This window comes from Zingiber officinale, chromosome 5A (genome assembly GCF_018446385.1).
Source record: "Zingiber officinale cultivar Zhangliang chromosome 5A, Zo_v1.1, whole genome shotgun sequence".
NCBI classification, from domain to species: Eukaryota; Viridiplantae; Streptophyta; class Magnoliopsida; order Zingiberales; family Zingiberaceae; genus Zingiber; species Zingiber officinale.
In genome coordinates, this window is record NC_055994.1 from 81,037,357 (window position 1) to 81,063,725 (window position 26,369).

At 39.7% G+C, this 26,369-nt stretch overlaps 2 long non-coding RNA genes across 2 annotated transcripts; both read left to right on the forward strand.

Annotated features, from left to right (window-relative positions):
- Positions 1–14,993: 14,993 nt before the first annotated feature.
- Positions 14,994–16,042, forward strand: LOC121982940. The gene is made up of 4 exons (XR_006112339.1): positions 14,994–15,125; positions 15,231–15,334; positions 15,454–15,569; positions 15,982–16,042. It is a non-coding gene; the product is annotated as an uncharacterized LOC121982940 (long non-coding RNA).
- Positions 16,043–22,841: 6,799 nt separating this feature from the next.
- LOC121982941 lies at positions 22,842–23,645 on the forward strand. Its single transcript, XR_006112340.1, has 3 exons — positions 22,842–22,935; positions 23,055–23,170; positions 23,585–23,645. It is a non-coding gene; the product is annotated as an uncharacterized LOC121982941 (long non-coding RNA).
- Positions 23,646–26,369: the final 2,724 nt, after the last annotated feature.

Below are 26,369 nucleotides of genomic sequence, written 5' to 3' on the forward strand. Positions count from 1 at the left end.
AAAAGGAGTTTGAGAATTGACATGGATTCTGAGATTGAGAGAGATTGAGTCTAGTTGAATTAGACGAAGGAGAAATATGAAAAGAAATTGACATAATGAAAGTATGGTTGTGTCACGTATTTTGAAGAAAAGTTGAATACCTCTTTGTTTAATTAATAAACTAAATTGGTTTGATTCTTTAATTAAATGTGATTTAGATATTAAACCAAGATGTTTGATTATTGAATCAATTTAGTTTATTTTTAATTTAAACTTAAGGTTAATGGTATGGTATGAATTGTTATTTAATTGGACTTAGATTTGATCAAAATCCAACCAATAGGAGATTTATAAAAGATTTGGGGAAAAAGGAATAAATTTTATTTTAGAATTAAATTAAACTTAGAATTAAATTTCTTTTTCTTTCGTATTTCCTTTATTCCTTTTCTTTTCAATCTCTCCTGCCTGTTCCAATTAATTGGACAGAATGAAAAAAAAAAACTAAGCTCCTCCTGTTAAAAGAAGAATAGAAAGAAGATAAAATAGGAGAGTAATAATTAATCTTATTATTTGTTGATACTTGCCCTCAAGATAATACAATATATAGGGTTTAAATAAGTACTCGGTCAATTAACCAATTAATAAATAACAGAATAATTCTAAAAATTATTCTAAGAATTATTCTAATAATTATAACAGAATTATTAGAATAATCCTAAAACTAATTTGATTTGATTTGATGATTTGATCCGGTCAATTCTGGTAATTTTCTTTTATCTCTTTTACCCCCCGACAAACTTAACGGGAGGTCTTTGACGTTGAGTTTGCTTGCTAACTTGTTGAAACATTGTCTGGATAATGGCTTAGTAAAGATATCAGCAATTTGATCCTCAACAGAGATATAAGAGATGGATAATTGTTGAGTTGCCACACGTTCACGAACAAAATGAAAATCAATCTCCACATGTTTTGTACGAGCATGAAAGATTGGATTTGCTGTGAGATATGTTGCTCCAATATTGTCGCACCAAATTTTTGGTGCAATATTTGATGCAAGATGAAGTTCAGAGAGAAGTGATTGAAGCCAAATAATTTCAGACGTTGTATTTGCTATAGCTTTATATTCTGCCTCAGTACTTGAACGAGATACCGTAGGTTGCTTCTTCGAATTCCATGAGATAAGATTTCGTCCAAGAAATATTGCATATCCACTAGTAGAGCGTCTATCTTCAGGAGAACTTGCCCAATCCGTATCACTATAGGCATGTAAATCTCGAGACGATTGACGATATGAAAGAAGACCATGTAGAATAGTACCTTTGAGATAGCGAAGTATTCTTTTTACATTATCCCAATTTTGTTCAGTTGGAGCATGCATGAATTGACAAGCACGATTTACTGCAAAAGTAATATCAGAGCATGTGATAGTGACATATTGTAAGGCTCCAACAATGCTTCGATAAATCTGTGGATCAGACAGAGCAAGAGAGGATGAAGATGGAGAGTTGTTTATAGCAATTGGTGTAGAGACCGGACGTGCTCCATCCATTTTGGCTCTTTGAAGAAGTCCAGTAATGTATTTGCTCTGAGAGAGAAGATAGTCATTCTCATGTGGAATAAGCTAAATATCAAGAAAAAAAACGAGCAATGCCCAAATCTTGGGTAGGAAATTCTTGATTGAGAAGACTTAATAAAGTTATGATGCCCTTGTGATCATTACCGGTTATCAGGATGTCATCCACATAAATAAGAAAAAATATCATAGACCCATCATTATATTTGTGAAATAGAGACGAGTCAGTCTTTGATCCAGAAAATCCTTGAGATTGTAACCAATTGGATAGTCGATGAAACCATGCACGAGGAGCTTGTTGAAGACCATATAAGGATTTCTTAAGTTGGCAAACATGAGATGGAAATTGTGGATGAATGAACCCAGGTGGTTGCTCCATAAATACAGTTTCCTCAAGATGACCATAGAGAAACGCATTTGAGATGTCCAATTGGCGTACAGGCCAATTGGAACTAACAGCTATCGATAATAATAGTCTAACAGATGTAATCTTGATGACTGGACTAAAAGTGTCATTGAAGTTAATACCTGGTTGCTGACTAAAACCTTTGGCTACAAGTCGAGCTTTGTATCGTTCAAGAGAGCCATCAGCTCGATACTTAAGACGGAATACACATTTAGAGCCCACAACATTCATTGAGGAAGTGCGTTGAACTAGACTTCATGTTCCATTGTGAAAAAGTGCATCAAATTCTGTAGCCATTGCACTACGCCAATTTGGATCCTTGTTTGCTTGTGTAAAACAAGTTGGTTCAATAGATTTTGAAGAAACCACTAGAGCCCGTGGAAGAGGATATCGAGTCGCATTTGGTGGGCAACGTTTATAAATGTCACTAATGGGAAGCATGCGACGAGGAGCATTATCATCTGAATCACTTGTTGATGGTGATGAGGAAGTAGGCTGACATGGTGATGCAGATGACAGACTTGCATTATCCGAGGATTCAAAACTAGAGAGCATATTATCTTCGACCGGCGAGGCTTCCAAGATTAGAGCAGCATCCTAAGGTGATTCTGATGGTATAGGGGAGTTATTAGAGAGCGGAGTAGGACCTAGGATGCCATCATTTTTGACAATATTAGGTGGTATTAAGAAGGTGCCACCTGTATCTGAAGGAGAGATCAAAGAAGATACTGAAAAAGGGAATAGAGTCTCATCAAAAGTAACATGTCGTGAAATATAAATTTGACCTGTTGGTATATGTAAGCAACGATAACTATGGTGCAAATTGCTATAACCAAGGAAAACACATTGTAGTGAACGAGAGTCAAGTTTGTGTTTAGAGTAGGGGCGTAACCATGGATAACATGCGCAACAAAAAATTCGAAGGAAAGTATAATTAGGAGTTTGATTATAAAGTGTTTTAAAAGGATATTTATGATTGAGCAATGGAGTAGGGAGTCGATTTATGAGATATACAGCAGTGGTAACAGCTTCATCCCAAAATTTACGTGGAACTGATGCATGATGAAGAAGAGCTAAGGCAGTTTCGACTATGTGTCTATGTTTTCTCTCAGCAGAGCCATTTTATTCTGAAGTGTGAGGACAAGAGACTTGATGAACAATTCTACAAGAGACAAGATGACGATGGAGAGCTTGATATTCACCTCCCCAATCAGAATGAAAAGAAAGTATTTTACGATTAAAATATCGTTCAACTTGATTTTGAAATTTACAGAATATATCAAATAAATCAGATTTTCTTTTCATAGGATAGAGCCAGGTATATTTACTAAAATGATCAATAAAGGTAACATAATATTGGAAACCTTGGTTAGATAAAATAGGTGCAGGGCCCCAAACATTAGAATTAATTAATTCAAGTGGGAAATTAGAAACATAATCGGATGAATAGAAAGGTAGCTTATGACTTTTAGATTCCATGCAGGCCCTACTGATGGAAGTAGGTAAACCATACCTATTGATGATTAACTGGACAATATGAAGAGAAGGATGACCAAGTCGAGCATGCCAAGCTGGTTTATTTGTGCGTTCACCAACAAAAGCTTTGATTGAAGAACTTTGAAGATAGTAGAGGCCATTTTTGATTCTCCCATGAAACACAATAGCATTTGTTCCTTTATCTTTTATAAGATAATGATTATGATAAAACTCAAAAATGACATTGTTATCAAGATAAAATTGACGGGTAGAAAGTAAATTTTTAGTGATAGATGGAACATGAAAGATATTGTGCATGTGAAAAGTTCTATTAGATAAATGAATATATGTGTTTCCAAGATTAGCAATTTGTAAACCTGAGCCATCGCCTACTTGAACCGTATCTGAGCCATAATATGACATTATGTCTGTAAGGATATTATAATCCGATGTGACATGATGAGTTGCTCCAGTGTCAATATACCAATCAGTAGATGAAAACTCTGGGGTTTTACCACAAGTAGGCACAGATGAGAGAGCTTTAGGATATGCTTTTGAAATAGACAGTTGTCTTGAGACTGTAGAACCACCAATGAAATTTGAGGCAAATCTTTGAGGGCATAGATTTCCAGGATGACCAATGATGTGACAAATTTGACATTTTACCCGAGAGTAATCAAATATTTTAGGGCATAGATTTCCAGTATGGCTAATGATGCGACAAATTTGACATTGGACTGAATTTTGTTTTTGACCTCCTTGATAGTGTTGAGTATTTGACATCTAAAGTAAAATAACTTATCTTGTAGAGAGATTGGATCGCCGGAAAGGGGGCCTTTTGCCTGGAGAAACTCCCCTTGGAGGAAATAGAAGCCTTGGCTGGAGCATCCACTTGTTGTCGACGTCGAGGTTTGGTCGGCGTTCGGTGGACAGCGACGGTAGCACAAAAGAGAAAGAGAAGGAATGAAGGATCATGACTCTGATACCATGTTAAAAGAAGAATAGAAAGAAGATAAAATAGGAGAGTAATAATTAATCTTATTGTTTGTTGATACTTGCCCTCAAGACAATACAATATATAGGGTTTAAACAAGTACTCGATCAATTAACCAATTAATAAATAACAGAATAATTCTAAAAATTATTCTGAGAATTATTCTAATAATTATAACAGAATTATTAGAATAATCCTAAAACTAATTTGATTTGATTTGATGATTTGATCCGGTCAATTCTAGTAATTCTCTTTTATCTCTTTTACCTCCCTCTGCCTCGCGTTTCTGCGCCGCCACAGAAAACGTGACCAAAGCTGACCTCCGATCGTGCTGCCATCGCCTGGTCGCCGGAGATTCTGAAGCTGCCGACCTCGAAGGGCAATAGCCACCGTCATCCGGCGTTGGACGTCGGCAACCGACGCAAGCCAGCAGCAAGCGGCGCCTCTGCTGTTCGCCGCGCAACATGCCCTTCGGAAGGGCTGTCCGGCCATCCACCGACCTCTTCCAGTCATCCGATGACTTGCAGCCGACTAGCAGCTATTGTGGCTATCGGACAGCAAGGAGAAGCCTCTCCTTGCTTGCTGCCAAGCACTTCTAGCCGCCGGAAAAAGTTGTCAGCAGCTGTGAGCTTGCCGGAACATCGCTGTGGTCATCGGAGCTCCTGCCGACGACTGCCCCTTCATCCGGCAGTCAACAGTTGACCGTCAGAGACCTTGCCGCCATTGTGACTGCAAACAATAGTGTCTTTAACCCCCAGGGCGTAGTATAGTTGGGGACGCATGGTTTTGTGACCGAAAGATCCAGGGTTCGATCCTCGGGGTGTCATTGTCTATGGTTAGCGTCCCAGCCATGCGCTTTCAGCTGTGTACCTGCATTTACCTCCCTCCATATCCGTGGGATCGGCTCTAAGGGGTCGTTAATGTGACGGTTCCATATTTTTTTTAACCTAGCACCGCAACAAGTGTTGTTACCGTTCACCTCGCTACATGCCATCAGGTTGCGAATGCCACCAGGCATTGAAGCGAATGGGTAAACTCCACGTTAGGTATCGTCTTGGTTGTGATAAAGGGGGTTCACTAAGTGTCGGTCAAAGGACAGAAATAGCAGTCGACGTGGATGTCAAAGTTAAGATGATCAACGTTAAGATGTTAAAAGGCTCACCTATTGTGGCCGAGCGGAGGTCGACTATAATGGCTGATCAGTACGGACAGTGTTCGATCCCCAAGAGATTTGTCCGAGCCGACCCCTGTCTAGCTCGGAACAATAGAGCAAGATTATCAGATGCTCAATGTAGATCAGTAAAATGCTAAGGTCACCGAAACGCTTGTCCGAGCGGCTACCTCACTCTGCCGAACAGCGGGATCACTGTTGTATCTCTTAATATCCTTCTGGGAGATAGTATGACGGAAGCTTCTATTGTCTTGTTAAGGATATGTATGCCCTATTAAAGTATGGTGTCAAAGGCACTTTCCCGACGTATCCTTTCATAGAACAAATTAGAGAACGTGCTCACATCTCGAGAGAAGTGTGCACGCCACACACCAGGGCACTATATAAAGAAGGTTCATACATCGGTGGAGATACGTATTATTCACTATTCATGATTGTGTTTACTGTTGTTGCACCTTATTCTTCTTTCCGGTGGCCGACTTGAGCGTCGGAGGACCAATGCTGGGGACCCCTTCCATGGCTCGACACTAACGTTTCTTATTTTACAGAGCGAAGCGGAGTCTATATCCAGTCAATCCGGCAGCCACATCCCCAGCTTGCCTTCTCTATGATTTTCGGATAGGATCACATACTTTGTCGGATATCAAAATGTGAGAGGGAACCTCTCTCGGATTGTTCCGTCTTCCTACTTTGGCTAATACCGAAGCAGAGACTTGACTCGGACTTTTGGAAGCTGTCTTGACGAAATCTCGACATGGATACGAATAAAGGCGAGACTCCGAGAGTGTGGCTTGGTTGATTTCTTTCTACTCTGCATCATCCGTCAAGTATACCTAATATAAATTTAATTCCGTAAAATTTTATTTCATGATCATGTCTAGCATGTTCTATCATGTATGTGTGTGGTGCGTGTAGTGTAATAATTAGATTATTATTATTGTTTATGATTTCCGCTATGCATATTTACGAAACATGTTTTAGCACATACCGAGTCGGGCTCCCCAACATTTACATCAACCATAAATTTTGCTAAAGAAATTGCTTCCAATATAGGAGTTGATCATGTATTTCCTGAGCGACGACAAACTTCTAGAAAAAAGACAATTTGATGAGATTGTTAATACGAAAAGAGAACCACAAAAAGCTGAATACAACTTTAGGATTGATTATTTTCCTGTTGTGGTAGATATTGCTCTTATGGAGTTGAGGAGTAGATTTGAGCAATTGAATACTTTTGAAGAGATATTTGGATTCTTATTCAATGGAGAATCATTATAAATGACATTGGATGAAGATGATGTAAGGAACTAGGACGCTAAGCACGCGAAAGCGTAGCGAAAAATATCTAGTTCCTCCAGAAGATTCATGCGAAGGAAAAATATCATATATATCATATACTAAGTTTTACATGAGAGGGAGTATACCTTTATTGTGTGCCCTTCGCAATCCGAATAGTAACTTTTTTTTAGATGCATATCTTAGTATGATCAAGTGGTCGTGCCTCTATGGTATCCACACAAACACATTCCGTTCGTCGCACGGACACGACTTCGGAGAAGAACCATCTTCTTGTGCTAGCAAGAAAAATGATTCGACCATGAGGAATGATCGGCTAAGAGGAAGAAGAGGAGGGAAAGAAGAAGACCAAATGAACATCTAACCATTCAATGGTTGAAAATCATCTTTTGTACTCTCATGGAATACCAAAAGTCCCTTGAATTTTCATTTTCCTCCATGAATTATCATCTTTCATGAAGAGACTTAGAGACTTTCATCTTCCATGAAGAGCCTTTTAGTCTTCTTTTACATGATCAAATCATGTAAAAGACCTTTCCTAATCCTTGGTGAATTCAAGTTCACTCAATGAGTTTAACTCATTGAACCTTATCAATCTCAATTGACTTCATGAACATCAATCTAAATTGACTCCATGAATCTAATTTAAATTAGACTCAATCTAATAATTAAATCCAATTGAGTCTAACTCAATGAGTCTAATTCGGATTAAATGTCTCTTTGTTTTCCTCTTAATGGGTTGAATTATTATATTGGATTAACCATTAATCCAATAACCTAATAAGTCTAATCATCTCATAATTGGTTCTTAGGGCTAATACTAATAGATGATTTAAGAAAATACCGTGTGAATCTTAAATATGTTCTAAAAAAGGATGATGTGTTTGATATTGATGCACATGATCTACTTTTATAATTAAGAATGTTGCAAGATATGCTACCTCTAGAAGCATATTACACAAATAAATCTTAGACTGTCATTAAAGTTTTAGAGTTTACATTGAAAATAGATGTTTTAGTTATGATCATGGTTGTCATCAAATTTTAAAGAAGCTTTTCAAAATTAAAATTATTAAAATCTTATTTGAGAACTACAATGAGTCAAGAGAATGATTTAGTGATCCTCTATATGGAAAAAAAACATATTAAAGGATATCTCATATAGCGATATAATGGATGACTTTATTTCAAAAAAATGTAAGAAATATATTTTAAATAATATTAATTGTTGAATAAGTTATTTTGAGAAATTATGTAAAGTATTCTCTAGTGTGTAGTTTTTTTAATTACATATTTTAATTTACTTTCATTATGATATTCAATTAGTTGTTTTAATATATATTTGACTTTTCAAATTAATATAAGAGAGAGGACTTAAATGACCAAATCTATAACTTTGCTCAGACCTAATTTTTCTCAAAACTTCTCAAAACTGCCCATGTTATTAATCCTCCTTAGCTCATACGGATCCTAACAAAGGTATACTTAACTGACATGGTTAAACTAATCTATAAGCAAAGTAAATTGTGTAACATCTACATTTAAAAAATGACTTAATATGTTAATAATTTAAAAACAAGAATGAACCTGCTCGAAAATCCAAAGGATGAGGATCCAAATAATAAAAAAATTGATTTCTATCATTTATAAACTATACCACATTCATATAGATGTAATTTTACAATTATGATGCTATATGCATAAAAGTAAGAAATGGTTAGTTTAATCTACCTAAGTTTAGAAACTGAAAAAAATAGAAAGAATTTTTCTGATAATTAATGGAAAATATTAACAGTGACATTGTATAGATTGATACGATTCCTAAAAGGTCAATATGTTGGGACAATCAATCATTTAGTTATCAGTCGATTTTGAATGATATTATTACTTATTTTGGGAAAACTTATGATATAGTTAGTATATAATTACTTTGAATGGATGGTATAGAAAAGAATGTAGTGTCTATTTATTGTATTCATGTGATACTAAAATGTGCCATATTGATGATATTGTTTGTAAATGTTATAATCTAATTCAACCTACCTAGCATTTACAAACCCGGTGGTGCTAACTGTTAGGATACTCTGGCAAACTATGGGAGGGAGGGGGGTGGGGGGTGATTAGCTCTAATCACTTTGTCGATGATTTATTGCAACGGAAAATTAGAAACAAACGTTAACATCCTTGATTTTACTTAGTATCCACCTTCTTGAGGTGGCTAATCCAAAAGTTCACTTTCCTCACTCATAATACATTATGAAATCCTCCTTCTAGGAGACAGAAAAGCCTTGTACAAACTCCAACACGAGAATACACGAGAAATACAATAAAAGATACAAGAACAAGAAAATAAGTACTACAATGAGGAACTTTTGCTTTTGATCTCTTGTTGCTATAGTTCGCCTCTTGATGCTTGGCAATGCAGCAGCACTTTGCTCCAAGAACCTTCAAGAACTGGCAGAAAAATCAAAGAAGAAGTATTGCATTTGAATCTTCGTTGTCGCCTTTATATCTCACGAATTAGGGCTCCTAATTGATTAACCTTACTCTCAATCGATTGTCACGCCAGATCCAAGCATATCCAGCCGTCCAAACCTTACAACGTCTCTTTTCTTCGTCACTTAATCGATTAGCCAATCGATTACGGATCTTCTTAATTGATCATCCAATCGATTACGAAGCCCTCTGTTCACTCACGAGCTTCTCCCAATTCATTACCCAATCGATCAAACAACTTCAATCGATTACTTGATCGATTCAAAAGCTCTCTGTTTGCTCACGACCAAGCTTAATCGATTAGCCAATTGAGTAAGCCTCCCGTGATATCCTCAATCGATTGGAATTCTTCCCAATCGATTCAGCATAGCGCAATGTACTATGCTTTGTGAAAACCAGCTTCCAATCAATCACTTGATCGATTAGGTTCAGGCCTGATCGATTCACCTTGTACTTCCCGAAGAGATACACCCAATCAATCAGCTGATCGATTGACACATGTCTCAATCTATCACCTGATTGATTACCCAACCCTAACTTATTTAACCCAAGTCTATTTCCTAATCTTCGGTCAACCATGACCTGTTGAGACTTCTTCACCAAGTGTTCGGTCAACCTTTTGACCCACTTGGACTTTGTCAACTTCTTGTTGGACTTCTAATCACCAAGTGCAGTCCTTCTTGACCCACTTGGATTTTTCTTTTACCTAACTATAGTTAGGACTTTACCTTACTAACGTGTGATTCCCCTTAACCCACTTGGACTTCCCTTTGCTTAATCACAGTTAGAGTTTTCCTTTACAAACGTGCGATCCTCCTTAATCCACTCGGAATTTGTTTGTCTAACTGTAGTTAGGACTCTCCTTGCCAATATGAGGTCCTCCTTGACTCGCTTGGACTTTCCTTGTCAACGTGTGGTCCTCCTCGATCCACTTAGAATTTCCTTGTCAACGTGCAGTCCTCCTTGACCTACTTAGACTTTCTTTTGCCTAAACAGAGTTAGAACTTTCCTTGCCAACATATGGTCATTTTTGATCAATTTGGACTTTCCTTACTAACGTGCGGTCCTCCCTGATTCACTTGAACTTTTCCTTTGCCTAACCCTCGAGTTAGGACTTATCCTGCCTAACCTCCAGTTAGAACTTTACTGGTCAAATACCGATCCTCCTTGACCTACTTGACCTTTCTCACATATTGTCTATAACATATTGCCCAAATATTGAAAATCATACTCGAATCCACTCGAATTTAGTTAAATTGATCAATCTTGATCTGAAAATAATTGCACCAATAATCCTCCAATACTAACCGATAAGAGTTATGTTGAATTTATTAGTGATATTCAAGATAAACTTCAATTTCGCTTGGAAATTTAAAGGTTCGTACAGAATGTAAATTATATATCTGGTCATAGGATTAATTAATCTGGTACTAATTAAAAGCAAGTCATAATAAACTCACAATTTGGCCTATAATCAAAAATAGAAAAAGTGATATAATATAAATGAGAAAGTAATATACCTCTCAATTTGGTATTTACTATTTTCTTCGATGAAGAAAGGAAGAAGAAAAGTTCGGCTTCTCAACGTCTCTCGAACGGAGGATTAATAGAATTTGCAACGATTAATTGATCGGAGGTTCTCTGTTGCTCTCATTCAGTGTCGAATGAATGGAGGATGAACGGAGATTTATGGTTTTCCGAATTAAGAATTTTCTGACTGAGATTTAGGATTTCAGCCGAGGAATGGTTTTGCGTCACGCGGATGTAACGTGCAAATTAGGAACGAATGTTATGGGCTAAAGGGCATATAAAAAAAAATAAACATGGTAAAGAAAGAAAACTAACATAAATAAAATTCTGAAAAAAATAACACAAATAGATAAAACTTAACCATTTCGGTTGATATTTTTATCAAATTTTATCATACTTTTTATTTAAAAAACATTAAGGGGGTGACAAAATTTTGCAAGAAAAAAAATCATGGAAATAAATTTAAATGATATTTTTAAATTTCTAGAAATAAAAAATTAATATAATTATGGCTATATTTTAGTCTAAGAAAAAGAGACTAAAGATATTATTTATGGCGGATCATGTATGAAAATGATGGAGATGGTGCGCTGATATGTGACTCTGTTATTAATTGGGAGTAGACTTTAAAATAGAGAGAAAATGACTTCTTCCTCTACGTACACACACTAAAGAGAGAGAGCAAAGGGAATGCTAGAGTGAGAATCAGGGAGGGGTTCCTAGGATAGGTACTCTAACGCTCAAGTCAGTATGGTATCAGGGAGAAGAACAATAGTTGTGTGATGCCAAGTTTGTAAAAATGTATTGCGTAAGTAAAAATGTGAGCATACCTCGCCAATGGAGAGAACCCTTTTTATATCACCTTTCATAACCTCTACAATAATGAGGCATTAAGGAATATTTGATGTCAGAATATATCTGGTGATGGAAGATGTGTAGTCATCTCTAAAGAAATCTTCCATTACCAGTATATGAATCGCTCCTTATTGTTGGTGCAGTTTGCACTAACAGTCTAACTCAGATTTTGATAAATGAAAAATGAGTTAGGTGTATTTGTGATCTAAGTAATTTACCAAGTGTGCAGGAATTGATGGATCTGGAGGACTTGATACCAGGTTGAAATCCAGTTAGGTCCATGAGACCTGATAACTGGTGTGAAGTCTAGATAGGTCAACGGGCTGACCTGATATCTGGTAGAAGTCCAGTTGGGTCTGTAGACTTGACAACTGGCATGAAGACCTGGTGGGTTAAGAGACTAGTCAAACTAACTACAAGTTGGTAAGTAAAGGTAAGTTACTGGAGAAAGGTAACTCAATGAGGACGCGTCCCGGTTGAGGGATAGTAGGCGTCGGTTCAATTTAGGTCTATTTCAGAACCCTAAACTGAGACCTTGACTAGATCCTGGTCTCGGGGAGATAGGGTCTAATTACTACTCAGTATTATTGTACTAACACTTGTCTTACAGGTTATTATTTGGTTTATTGGACTAACATGCTTTGCAGAGCAAGAAGAGCACAAAAAGCCTCGGGTGAACAGTATCCGAGGCACCTTCCAAGGGATGGAAAGCACCTTCAAGCACCGAAGGTGCCTTGGCACTTTCATAGAAGGCGCCTTCAGTGCATTGAAGGCGTCTTCCGTAGGATAAAGTTTACAATTCGTCAAAGATAAGGATCAAGCTGTTCGGGATCAAACTTGCTACATTTGAGGCGCCTTCCATGCTCAATATAAGGGGTGCTCACTTAAACCATCAACACAGACACTGATACGAACATCTGCACTTCTAATCAGACTTCCAAACGCTCTGGCTTCCTGCTACAACTCTGTTGCGATGTGACTATACTTGTCTACTACTAAGAAGCCGCCCAAACACCAATCTCAAGGCAACCATATTGAACGAGTGTTTGGTAATCTTTTTCATTTGTGTACTTAATTACTGTAAAAGGACAAGTGCAGTGTGTTGCACTTGTTCCAAATTATTTTGTACTTGATTCCCTCTTTTGGAGGTACCGGAAGAGGTATTTTAGTGGATTATCCATCGATAGGTCTGCGAGACCTGGGTCTTAGAGTAGAAGTCGTCGAAAGTTCTAAACCAAGTAAAATCGAATGTGTGTTTTTTTACTTGCCTTTCTATTTTCGTTTTTTTACTTAGTTTTCTGCTATGCACTCTGTTCTTAAAACGAAAAAGATTCATTTTTAAAAATCTTGTCATTCACCCCCCCAATGTGTGACTCGATCTTATTGGTGCAGTTTGCACTAACGGTCTAACTCAGATTTTGATGAATGATAAGCAAGTAAAGTTTGGTGTTTTTATGATTTAATGTATTTACAGATCGTGCAGAGATTGATGGGTCTAGGAGACCTGACACCAGGATCAAACCCAACTAGGTTTGAGGAGCCAATAGTTCGTGTGAAGCCCAGATAAGTCAAAGGGCCGACCTGATATCTGGCGAAAAATCTGGCTGGGTCCGGGGAGTCTGACAGCTGGCCGAAATCCAATTGGGTCTGTGGACTTGACAACTAGCAAAAAGACCTGGAAGGTCGAGAGACTAGTCGATAAACTGCAAGTTGGTATGTGAAGGTAACTCACTTATCTTAAATTTAAATTTTAAAATTAAACTTAAATTAAATATTTAAAATCAAACTTAAATTAAAAATTAAAATTAAAATTAAATTGAAATTTAAATTAAAAATTAAATTTAAATTAAAAATTAAATTTAAATTTAAATTTAAACTTAAATTAAAAATTAAACTTAAATTAAAAAATAAAAATTTAAAATTAAACTTAATAAAATAAAAATTAAAAATTAAACTTAAAATTAAAATTTTATATTTAAATTTAAATTTTAAATATCAAATAAAATAACGCCTCCCGAAGGCGCCTCCGACACTATCGGAGGCGCCCTTAGGAGAGGTGGGAAAAATCCCGCCTAAGCGGTGGAAGACACCTTTAGTCATTTGAAGGCGCCCTCCATAACCTATTGAAGACATCTTCCATTAAGCTTGAAGGCGCCTTCAAGCAGTATTTTTCCAGCGAATAAAGGGTTTTCTGTTCGCAATCTCAGATGCGACAAGGAGCCTTCCAGCCATGATTGCTCAATGTTTTCATCCCCAAAATCTCAAAATTGCCTCCTAGGTATACTTTACCTCAATATATCTCTTCAATACTTAGTTTATATGTATTTTCTTGTCTATCTATGCTTATACGTGTCTATAAAATTAGAAAAAGATGACATGCTGCTCCTAGCCCTAGTAATGCCCCATCTGCTGATGCTAGGTTTCCCACTAAGCGGCTTAGGCTAGATTTGCTTATGCATACATATGTTTCATTAAAATCTAGGTACTTGAGTAGGACCTTCTTCACCCAGTATTGCGCCCTTATTGTAACGACCCCACCCTCCTCACTACTAGTCTGTGAGGGTGGAGCGCTACTGGACTACTAAATCATCTTAACTAATGTTGCTCATATGAAATTATCTATGCTTAAAACTCACAAAACTCAAAGCATACAATATGTAACAGCGGAAAACATATATAACTCATCTATACATACTGCTCAGGCTTATCTAATAGCAAAAGAAACAAAACATATATTAATCTGATCATGCATGCAACAATAATACAACTCTATTAATGGAACTAATGTTCATAGTAATTAAAAGGAAGAGTTCTAAACATAAAGTATGTGAGATCTCGGAAAATTTAAATAATAGGGTTATTTGGGAAATAGCCTTATAAAATTTTTTCAGAATTTTAGGAATTTTCTGGGAATTTTTCGGAGCTTGTACGACGGGTTTTGAGGGGATCAATTAACGGGTACGGATAAAGTCTGTTTGGGATACCTGTTTAAGTGAGGAAAAGTTTTTAATATAAATACTTTTCTTTTCTTATTCTTTCCCCTAAAACAATCGCCGATCCCATTCCTCTCCTCACCCGAGCTCCTTCCCTCTCTTCCTCTGTTCTCTCTCTCGCGGGCAGGCGGCGCCGAAGAGATAGGGTTTCCAGCTCCGGTGATCGGCGATCTTCCTCTACTGGCATCAGCGGCCGTTGAGCTTAGATTCGGGTGGCGCTATTCCTTTCCGGATCACAGACACGAAGTTGCGTCTTCTCTAGCCGATTGCCGAACCTTTTCTTCCTTGAGTGACGCCATTGGGTCGAGCATTTGCCATCCGATCGTCGACGGGAAGAGACCATTAGGGCCTTGAGGGTAAGCGACCGATCCATCCTCTTTTCTGTTCTCTGATTCCGGCCCTAGTTCGAGTCTTCTTTTCCGATTCTTGTTTGCTTCCTCGCTGATTGTGGGTGATCTCAGGTTAGGTCATGGATTCCTTCATTCTTGTTGTTGATTGAGGGTTAGAGGAATCCTTGGTACACAGAATCGAATCGGGCGACACCTTATGGAGACAATTGGTTGAGGTGAGGTTAGGGTATTGTTTTGATCTACGGTTCCCATGGTGTGATCTACTCTGTTCTAAGGTTGATTTAGGATATTGAGATGATTGTGTGACCGGTTCTTCCTTTCCCTTGCTCACCAGAGGTATCGGGTTGGTGGACAGTAGCTACATTAGGGCTGTGGGGTGCTGTTCTGTTCTTGCTGTGGTGTTTCCTTGCCGGCAGCCCTCAAACCAGCATCAACAGTAGCTTGATTGAGGTATGTGTAGGAGTAATTGATACATGAGCATGTTGTGGATGGATTATACTAGTTGTTGATTGTGTGTAGGTTTTGATCTTGTTGTAGAATGGTTAATTTAGGTTTATGTGTTGAATTAGGGATAATTGGATTACATGATTACTAGATGGTTAGTTATTGTGATTAGAATTAATTGTTTAGATTAATTTAATGGAATGATTAGGGTTAAGGTTATTAATCCTAGTCAACTGTTAGATTTCTAATCTAATTGGCGATTATGGATTAGGTAACTAACCCTAATTAACCATTAGATTAATTAAGTAGATTGAGGTTGTATGGATTAGGATTTTGCCCTAATTTAGTTTAGGGATTTTATTTAGCTATTCATTTGGATTTAGCTAAATAAAATATATATATTATTTGATTGACACAGGACTCTGATTAGAGACAGGCGTCTCGACCTTGGATTGCTTGATCGTACCTTCTATTTGAGGCGGGTACCCTTTGACTTATCTTTTGATAATGTCTTATGATATGTGTAGCTTATATATACTTACTAGTGGTAGATAGTAGATTATTCTTTCTCTTGGTCTTAGCTAGTTGATACCTATCACATGCTTCATCTGCTAGTTGCGTTACTTCAGGATTGGATATTTTATCTCTTGCCATGTGTATATATGTTCATAGAGATGCATAGCTATAGTGCTCTACTCTACTGGATTAGTTGCTTTACATGTGTGATACATGCTCTTCGAATCATGATACTTACATCCTTGTTATATGTGATATCTTTGGATTTATGCTGTTTATATCATGGTTATATATACGCGTTTACCTTTTGGGCACACACATATATGGAGGAGGCTATGTTCAGGTATGTCATATTGTAGCCGCATGCACCATATCGCATGATTGCATGCTGGGCGATTGACGACTCCATTATTGTTGAGCTCGTCGGTCGGCTACATAGGCCGCACACACCATGTGTCCATTGCATGGGTAGTGGCACAGCAAATGGGGTGTGTAGGTAGCTCTGTAGTGCTCCACTGGTCCGCTCATGGGTAGTGTGATGCAGCGTGGTAGCAGAGGATCCCTCCCCGTCATCGCGTCTGGAGTTGAGAGCATTGCGCTCCCTCACTATGTTGAGGTAGGAGGATAGGTGTACTCCGGCAGCATCCCGTCCACTCGGTCACTCTTGAGGGGTGATGGCAGAGTGCACGGTGCCATTCGGTCTCACCATTGTGTGTGAGATGGTGACTGGCGTGAGGGGTGACCATGTCATATTGCATCATATGCATGGATTGCATTCGTTATGATTGATGCATTTTGGTGATTGCATATGATTGACATGCATACAGGATACATGCTTTTGCTCTGACTACTTTTATCTCTGTATGTTGACAGTCAGTTGCCCAAGCCTCGCAGGTGAGCACAGTTTATTTCAGTTATGCATTTTCTTATCATTCTTGCTATAGACTGTACTTTATGCCTTTTGCTGGTTATTACAGTTTATTTCAGCTATGCATATCTGTTATATTGTTAGGAGACTGTACTGTAGGTCCTATGGTTTAGGAGACTGTACCTTAGGATATTACTGGTAGTTATATGTTGCTGTACATATCTATTGGATTACCTGCTGAGTTCTTTGAACTCACCCCGTTGTTATTATTTTTCAGGTTGAGGACGTCAGGAGAGATTCCAGTCGCTAGCCCCGTTATCGCGAGGATTTTCTTTGTTGGATTATATTTTGCTTTTGCATCTTATATACTTGTATCGTGGGTTTGTATTGTGGACTTTACATTGAACATTCGGGTTTACTACTATTGTTTCCCGCTGCAGATATTTTCATTACTTCGTGGATTTGGTTTTCTTCGATGTAGTGGAGTAGGATGTGTACATATATTTTTGAGATTTTATATCGTCTGTCCTTATTCAACTGCGTGGATTGATTATATGTTGAATTATGTGGAATGTTGATATAAACTGTGTGGCTTGTTCTTTTGTATTGTATTATTCCGGCCGTGTGTGGCCGAGGTATGGAGATATATGTATACTGAGCTTCATATTGTCCGCCGTACAGGGGAGATGCTGTCGAAATTTCTTCGGACAGGGACTACCTGGGGCGTGACAATATTTTTGGTATCAGAGCAAAGTTTTGCGATACCTACTTGTCGGGTTTCGGATTTACGAGGCTTACTTTCGTGAGCATTTCTCGGTATTTTGGATTTGTATGGATTTTCGTCGACTTCTCGTTTCGGAATTCCGAGGCATTTTGACGAGGTTTTATTGGTTCTATTTGGGGCTAAGCAGCGACAGGATATCTCCAGACGGCAATAGGTAAATCAGGTAATTTTATAGTTTTCATACCTGTAGTGATATCTGGATAACATTTTTTTTTCATATATGATACGTGTTCTAGTACTTAAACGTGGTCGCACATGTATGAGGGCGATCGATTCTCTAGAGACAGAGTCTCCAGAGAGTTCTGTTAGGGTTGAGCCTGTCCGTGAGGGATAGACTCCTCAGGGTATTGTGACCACGTTGGGCGCCGATCCCACGGTTGGCGACTTGAGGTACCTACCTCACTGCACCAGTAGTACCTACAGGGTACTCGGCACCTTCTCTAGCCGTGCCTACTGCGTACTCGGTACCACCACAGACATCTGTGCTGGTTACTACATACTCGGTACCTGCACCAGCAGTACCGGTTACATCTTACCCGGTACCGCCCATCGTACCTTTAGTCGTCCCTACTTTTGCCTACTCTGTAGTTCCACTAGTGGTTCCTGCCCTGTTTATGTGGCAGCACCAGTGGCACCTCTTCCAACCTATCCATCAGTACCACCCATAAGATCAACTCCAGTGATTCTGCCCAGTACCGCAGCGATATCTACGGATATGGTTGTGGCACGAGCATGGATCCCAGCCTTGGCGGAGTTGGTGAAAAGCCAATTCACGCTATTTCGCGGGGAGACTGACCCGAGCGTGGCTCAATCTTGGATAGAGTCTATGGAGCAGACATTCTTTTACATGGCCTGCTCCGAGTGGGAGAAGACTGAGCTGGCTGCTTACCACTTACGAGACGGGGCAGAGATCTGGTGGGACACACAGCGCTCGATTATAGGCGAGCAGCATGTTATATATACGAGATTTAGAGAGGCATTCGAGAGTCAGTGTTTTCCCCAGGCGTATCAGATGACACGTCGGCGGGATTTCCTGAGTCTTCGACAGAATAACCGCTCAGTGATGGAGTATAATGTCGAATTTAACCGGTTGGTCGGATTCTGTCCTGAGTTGGTTGCCGATGACAGATCTCGTATGCTTCAGTTTGTCCAAGGACTGGACGAGCATCTTCAGGTGTAGATTGCCGATTTTGGTCATTCATCATATACAGAGGCTCTGGATAGAGCTCTTATGATTTAGGCAGCTCAGTAGAGAGCAAATACAGATAATAAAAGAAAGCAGACTGATCAGACTTCCGGACGGATCCAGCAGCCACATACTACGGGACAGCAGCAGAGCAGTCGCACTCAGATGGGTCAGAGTACTTCTGGGTCATCTGGCTGACCCCAGAAGTCAGGACGCTCTGCATCAGGACGTTCTCGGTCTTCTCGGCAGAACCGAAACCAGTCCACCGATGACTCTTACTGCACCAGATGCGGATCTCGAGATCACATCATCTCTGCATGTACTCTGGGATAGTCAATTTGCTATTATTGCAAACTGCCAGGACATTTGAGTCGAGACTGTTCGCTGAAGACTCAGCATGTAGCTTCCGGGATTTATGTTCCGGGAGGACAATTTGGTCAGTCCGGGACTCAGCGAGGCGGGCCGAAAGGCTAATCTTCGCATCGTCAGCAGAGGACAACTGCCCCTGTAGCAGCTGCATATGGCATGCACGGGCAGGAGCATTCCGGTATCCTTGTGGAGAACCCCACGATATTCCACCTTAGTGGTCTCCAGTACTATTCGTCAAGAAGAAGGATGGTACTCTGAGGTTGTGCATCGATTATAGGCAGCTAAATACAGTGACTATCAGAAATAAGTACCCCTTGCCACGGATTGAAGATTTATTTGATCAGCTCAGGGATACATCAGTGTATTCTAAGGTTGATCTGCGGTCTGGATATTATTAGCTGAGAGTTAGAGATTCTGATATTCAGAAGACAGCATTTCGCACCATATACGGACACTACGAGTTTTTGGTAATGCCATTTGGGCTTACCAATGCTCTTGCAGTAGTTATGGATCTGATGAACCGTATCTTTTTGGAGTATCTGGATCAGTTTGTGATTGTATTTATCGATGACATATTGATCTATTCACGTTCCGAGGAGGAACATGCGCAGCACCTTCGCATAGTCTTGGAGACTCTTCGACGACATCATCTGTATGCGAAGTTCAGCAAGTGTGCATTTGGCTTCCGTTGGTTTTCTAGGACATGTGGTTTCTAGCCAAGGTATTTCGATTGATCCTCGAAGATCGAGGCTATCACTAGGAGCCAAATCGATCCAGAGATTCGCAGGTTTCTTGGGATTCGGATATTACCCGATTCGTTGAGGGTTTCTCCATCATTGCTATGCCATTGACACGTCGACTAGGAAAGGCGTGAAGTTCACGTAAGAGGCTTGTGAGACCAGCTTTCAGGAGGAGATTAGTATCGGCACCAGCTTTGGTTTTACCTTCGGTGATGACGGATTACACAGACACATCTCTTCATGGCTTGGGCTCTGTTTTGATGCAGCACGGTAGGGTAGTCTTCTATGCTTTTCGTCGTTGAAGGAGCATGAGAAGAACTACCCAATACATGATTTAGAGCTAGCCGCTATTATCTTTGCTTTGAAGATTTGGCGACATCATCTTTATGGTATTACTTTGAGATTCTTCGATCATAAGAGTCTCAAATATATTTTCACTCGAAGGAACTCAATCTCCGACGGAGGAGATGGATGGAGTTCTGAAGGATTATGATTGTACTATTAGCTACCATCCGGTAAAGCTAATGTGGTTGCCGATACGGAAGTCCAGAGGGACTTTAGCTTGTCACCGAGTTTTAGTCACGGACTTGATTGAGGATTCTCCGAGTTGGGACTTGAGGAGCAAAACAGGGTATTCTTGTTACCATGGTTGCTCGATCGTCGATCGGGATGAGGATTCGAGAGGCCCAGGTAGGAGATCGGCATTTCTGATTCATTAGAGAGCAGACCGAGTTTACACGAGACGACGAGGGATTGTTTATTTCAGGGGATTATGTACCTCAGTCTCACCCGGTCATGGAGGAGTTACTTCAGGAGGCTCATCGTTCTAGATTTGCTATCCACCCAGGTGGGACCCGTATGTATCGAGATTTGAGGCGTTCCTATTGGTGGAACGGTATGAAGAAGGACATCGCGGAGTTTGTTGCTAGATGTCTTATCTATCAGCAGGTGAAGGCTGAGCACCAGAGACCTGCTGGGTTACTTCAGAGGATCCCTATTCCAGAGTGGAAGTGGGAGCATATTACTATGGATTTTGTGGTAGGACTGCCTAGGACTCGACGAGGCCATGATGCGATTTGGGTAATCGTTGACCGATTAACCAAATCCGCACACTTTTTAGCGATCCGGAAGACTGATTCTCTGGATCGATTAGCTGAGTTATATTGTCGAGAGATTATCAGATTGCATGGAGTTCCGTTGAGTACTATATCTGATAGAGACCCACGGTTCACGTCCCGATTCTGGCAGAGTCTGCAGCAGGCCTTGGGCACACATCTTCGTTTTAGTACGGCATTCCATCCACAGAAAGATGGACAGTCAGAGCGGACCATTTAGAATTTGGAGGACTTGCTGAGGTCTTGTGTCATGGACTTCGGAGGTAGTTGGGAGGACCACCTGCCATTAGTGGAGTTCACCTACAACAACAGCTATCATTCGGCTATCCAGATGGCACCGTTTGAGGCGTTGTATGGTAGGCCTTGTCGGACACCCACCCTCTGGGAAGAGGTTGGGGAGGCCCAGTTGATAGGACCTCAGAGAGCTCAGCAGGATGCAGAGTTAGTTCGTACTATCAGACGGAGGATGTCAGAGGCTCAGGACCGTCAGAAGAGTTATGCTGATCAGCGGCGGAGACCCCTGGAGTTCTCTACTGGTGATCATGTATTTTTGAGAGTTTCACCCACTAAAGGGGTGAAGAGATTTGGTCTTCGAGGTAAGTTAGCTCCGCGATATATCGGACCTTTCCAGATCTTGGAGAGGATTGGAGCAGTAGCTTACCGTCTGGCGCTACCACCATCTCTAGCTGGCATTCACGATGTATTCCATGTATCTATGCTGAGGAGATACGTATCCGATCCGGCACATGTTCTGTCAGATATAGCTGTTCCTATTCAGCCTGATGTTACTTACGAGGAGGTTCCGGTGCGGATTCTGGACCATAGAGAGCGTCAGCTGCGGAACAAGACTGTCCGACTGGTTAAAGTCGGATGGCAGCATCATTCTGACGAGGAGGCTACTTGGGAGTTGGAGGATACGATTCGAGCTCGATACCCTCATCTTTTTACTTGAGGTATGTGGGTTAGAGTTCCTTTCAGCATTTATACTGCATGGTTATATTTCAGTGTTTGCTGTTGGTTATAGCGAAATTTGGGGACCAAATTTTTATTAGTAGGGGAGGATGTGAGATCTCGGAAAATTTAAATAATAGGGTTATTTGGGAAATAGCCTTATAAAATTTTTCCGGAATTTTAGGAATTTTCTGGGAATTTTTCGGAGCTCGTACGACGGGTTTTGAGGGGATCAATTAACGGGTACGGATAAAGTCTGTTTGGGATACCTGTTTAAGTGAGGAAAAGTTTTTAATATAAATACTTTTCTTTTCTTATTCTTTCCCCTAAAACAATCGCCGATCCCATTCCTCTCCTCACCCGAGCTCCTTCCCTCTCTTCCTCTGTTCTCTCTCTCGCGGGCAGGCGGCGCCGAAGAGATAGGGTTTCCAGCTCCGGTGATCAGCGATCTTCCTCTACTGGCATCAGCGGCCGTTGAGCTTAGATTCGGGTGGCGCTATTCCTTTCCGGATCACAGACACGAAGTTGCGTCGTCTCTAGCCGATTGCCGAACCTTTTCTTCCTTGAGTGACGCCATTGGGTCGAGCATTTGCCATCCGATCGTCGACGGGAAGAGACCATTAGGGCCTTGAGGGTAAGCGACCGATCCATCCTCTTTTCTGTTCTCTGATTCCGGCCCTAGTTCGAGTCTTCTTTTCCGATTCTTGTTCGCTTCCTCGCTGATTGTGGGTGATCTCAGGTTAGGTCATGGATTCCTTCATTCTTGTTGTTGATTGAGGGTTAGAGGAATCCTTGGTACACAGAATCGAATCGGGCGACACCTTATGGAGACAATTGGTTGAGGTGAGGTTAGGGTATTGTTTTGATCTACGGTTCCCATGGTGTGATCTACTCTGTTCTAAGGTTGATTTAGGATATTGAGATGATTGTGTGACCGGTTCTTCCTTTCCCTTGCTCACCAGAGGTATCGGGTTGGTGGACAGTAGCTACATTAGGGCTGTGGGGTGCTGTTCTGTTCTTGCTGTGGTGTTTCCTTGCCGGCAGCCCTCAAACCAGCATCAACAGTAGCTTGATTGAGGTATGTGTAGGAGTAATTGATACATGAGCATGTTGTGGATGGATTATACTAGTTGTTGATTGTGTGTAGGTTTTGATCTTGTTGTAGAATGGTTAATTTAGGTTTATGTGTTGAATTAGGGATAATTGGATTACATGATTACTAGATGGTTAGTTATTGTGATTAGAATTAATTGTTTAGATTAATTTAATGGAATGATTAGGGTTAAGGTTATTAATCCTAGTCAACTGTTAGATTTCTAATCTAATTGGCGATTATGGATTAGGTAACTAACCCTAATTAACCATTAGATTAATTAAGTAGATTGAGGTTGTATGGATTAGGATTTTGCCCTAATTTAGTTTAGGGATTTTATTTAGCTATTCATTTGGATTTAGCTAAATAAAATATATATATATTATTTGATTGACACAGGACTCTGATTAGAGACAGGCGTCTCGACCTTGGATTGCTTGATCGTACCTTCTATTTGAGGCGGGTACCCTTTGACTTATCTTTTGATAATGTCTTATGATATGTGTAGCTTATATATACTTACTAGTGGTAGATAGTAGATTATTCTTTCTTTTGGTCTTAGCTAGTTGATACCTATCACATGCTTCATCTGCTAGTTGCGTTACTTCAGGATTGGATATTTTATCTCTTGCCATGTGTATATATGTTCATAGAGATGCATAGCTATAGTGCTCTACTCTACTGGATTAGTTGCTTTACATGTGTGATACATGCTCTTCGAATCATGATACTTACATCCTTGTTATATGTGATATCTTTGGATTTATGCTGTTTATATCATGGTTATATATACGCGTTTACCTTTTGGGCACACACATATATGGAGGAGGCTATGTTCAGGTATGTCATATTGTAGCCGCATGCACTATATCGCATGATTGCATGCTGGGCGATTGACGACTCCATTATTGTTGAGCTCGTCGGCCGGCTACATAGGCCTGCACACAACGTGTTTCACTGCATGGGTAGTGGCACGACATGAGGGTGTGTATGGCTAGTTCGGTGCTCACTGGTCCGCTCATGGGTAGTGTGTGCGTGGTAGCGACAGGATCCCTCCCGTCGCCATCAGCGTCTGGGAGTTGAGAGCATTCGCTCCCTCACTATGTTTGAGGTAGGAGGATAGGTGTACTCCAAAGCATCCCGTCCACTCGGTCACTCTTGAGGAGCAGTGACGGTGTAGGCACCCTACCCACTCGGTCTCACCATTGTGTGTGAGATGGTCGATTGTCGAGGGTGACCATGTCATATTGCATCATATGCACGGATTGCATTCGTTATGATTGATGCATTTTGGTGATTGCATATGATTGACATGCATACAGGATACATGCTTTTGCTCTGACTATTTTTATCTCTGTATGTTGACAGTCAGTTGCCCAAGCCTCGCAGGTGAGCACAGTTTATTTCAGTTATGTATTTCTTATTATTCTTGCTGTAAACTGTATTACATGCTTCTTATTATTACCGTATGTTATATTGTTAGGAGACTGTACTGTAGGTCCTATGGTTTAGGAGACTGTATCTTAGGATATTACTGGTAGTTATATGTTGCTGTACATATCTATTGGATTACCTGCTGAGTTCTTTGAACTCACCCCGTTGTTATTATTTTTCAGGTTGAGGACGTCAGGAGAGATTCCAGTCGCTAGCCCCGTTATCGCGAGGATTTTCTTTGTTGGATTATATTTTGCTTTTGCATCTTATATACTTGTATCGTGGGTTTGTATTGTGGACTTTACATTGAACATTCGGGTTTACTACTATTGTTTTCCGCTGCAGATATTTTCATTACTTCGTGGATTTGGTTTTCTTCGATGTAGTGGAGTAGGATGTGTACATATATTTTTGAGATTTTATATCGTCTTTCCTTATTCAACTGCGTGGATTGATTATATGTTGAATTATGTGGAATGTTGATATAAACTGTGTGGCTTGTTCTTTTGTATTGTATTATTCCGGCCGTGTGTGGCCGAGGTATGGAGATATATGTATACTGAGCTTCATATTGTCCGTCGTACAGGGGAGATGCTGTCGAAATTTCTTCGGACAGGGACTACCTGGGGCGTGACAAAGTATCCAATGCAAATCTAACAACATGAAAGAATGGTTCCAATATTCTGAATACAAAGTCTTAATGAATTATTAAACTAAATCCCAAGGCTTCCATAGTCCAAACATCACACATCCATTCACACCTCCTTGTCGCCTTCCTTCGCTATAGCTTTTCCTTTCCTTTATCTGCAGTAAGAGGAAATGTAACTATAAGAAAAATTGCCTAGTAAGCGCTATCTAACTCACAAAACTCGAATATGCATGTGGATAGGAAGAAATCTAAAAACTGAATGCTTAAAAGAAATACTACACATGCTCATCTGATAGCAAAGGAATCAAACATACTGAAATGCTAAGCATGTAAAGCTGCTCATGTTCATCTAACAACATGCTAGCATAAAAGAAAACAAAACTTGCTAAATTTTAAACTTATGTGAAGCTTATTTCACTTGTTTAAAATCTTATACTTTTATACTTTAAAATTATAATCTTTTCTTGGGCCCAGGTTTAGTACCAATGTGCGCTCCCTAATAGGAACTGAGGTAGCGAGCCACCAGTCCTACGAGGGTAAAGACCTTAGTCTTACCAGGGCCGAGACCTCGGAAACGGTCACCTGGATTTGTTTAACGACAGTCTCGGAAGTCGGGTATTAGCCTTCTCAAGTAAAATACTTATACTTGTTAATACTTCTAATAGAAGAATGCTTCTTACAAAAACTGAAATGTTCAAACAAATTCTAACATTAAAATGCTTAAACAAAAATCTGTATACAAAGCTTTAACCAAAAATCTGCATACCATGCAATCAAAATTCTGCATACTAAGCAAACAAAATTCTGCTGGTTAAAGGATTAATGACAACAGGGCTGTTCTTGCCCGTGGAAACACAAAAAGACCAAAGGCTACACATAACCATTCAAAACTAGAACTTGTTGAAGCTATCTGCAGTGCCACGGCAAAGAAGTAAAAGGAACTAAAATACCACCCATAGCCATTCAAAACTAAACAATTTACTCATTTCCAAATCTAAATAAACTAAATTTAATTTTATGGTAGCAAGCTTCAAGATAAACCGAAACCAAACAAACTGGAATTGAATACTTTAACAACTGAAATTGAATGCTTAACAAACT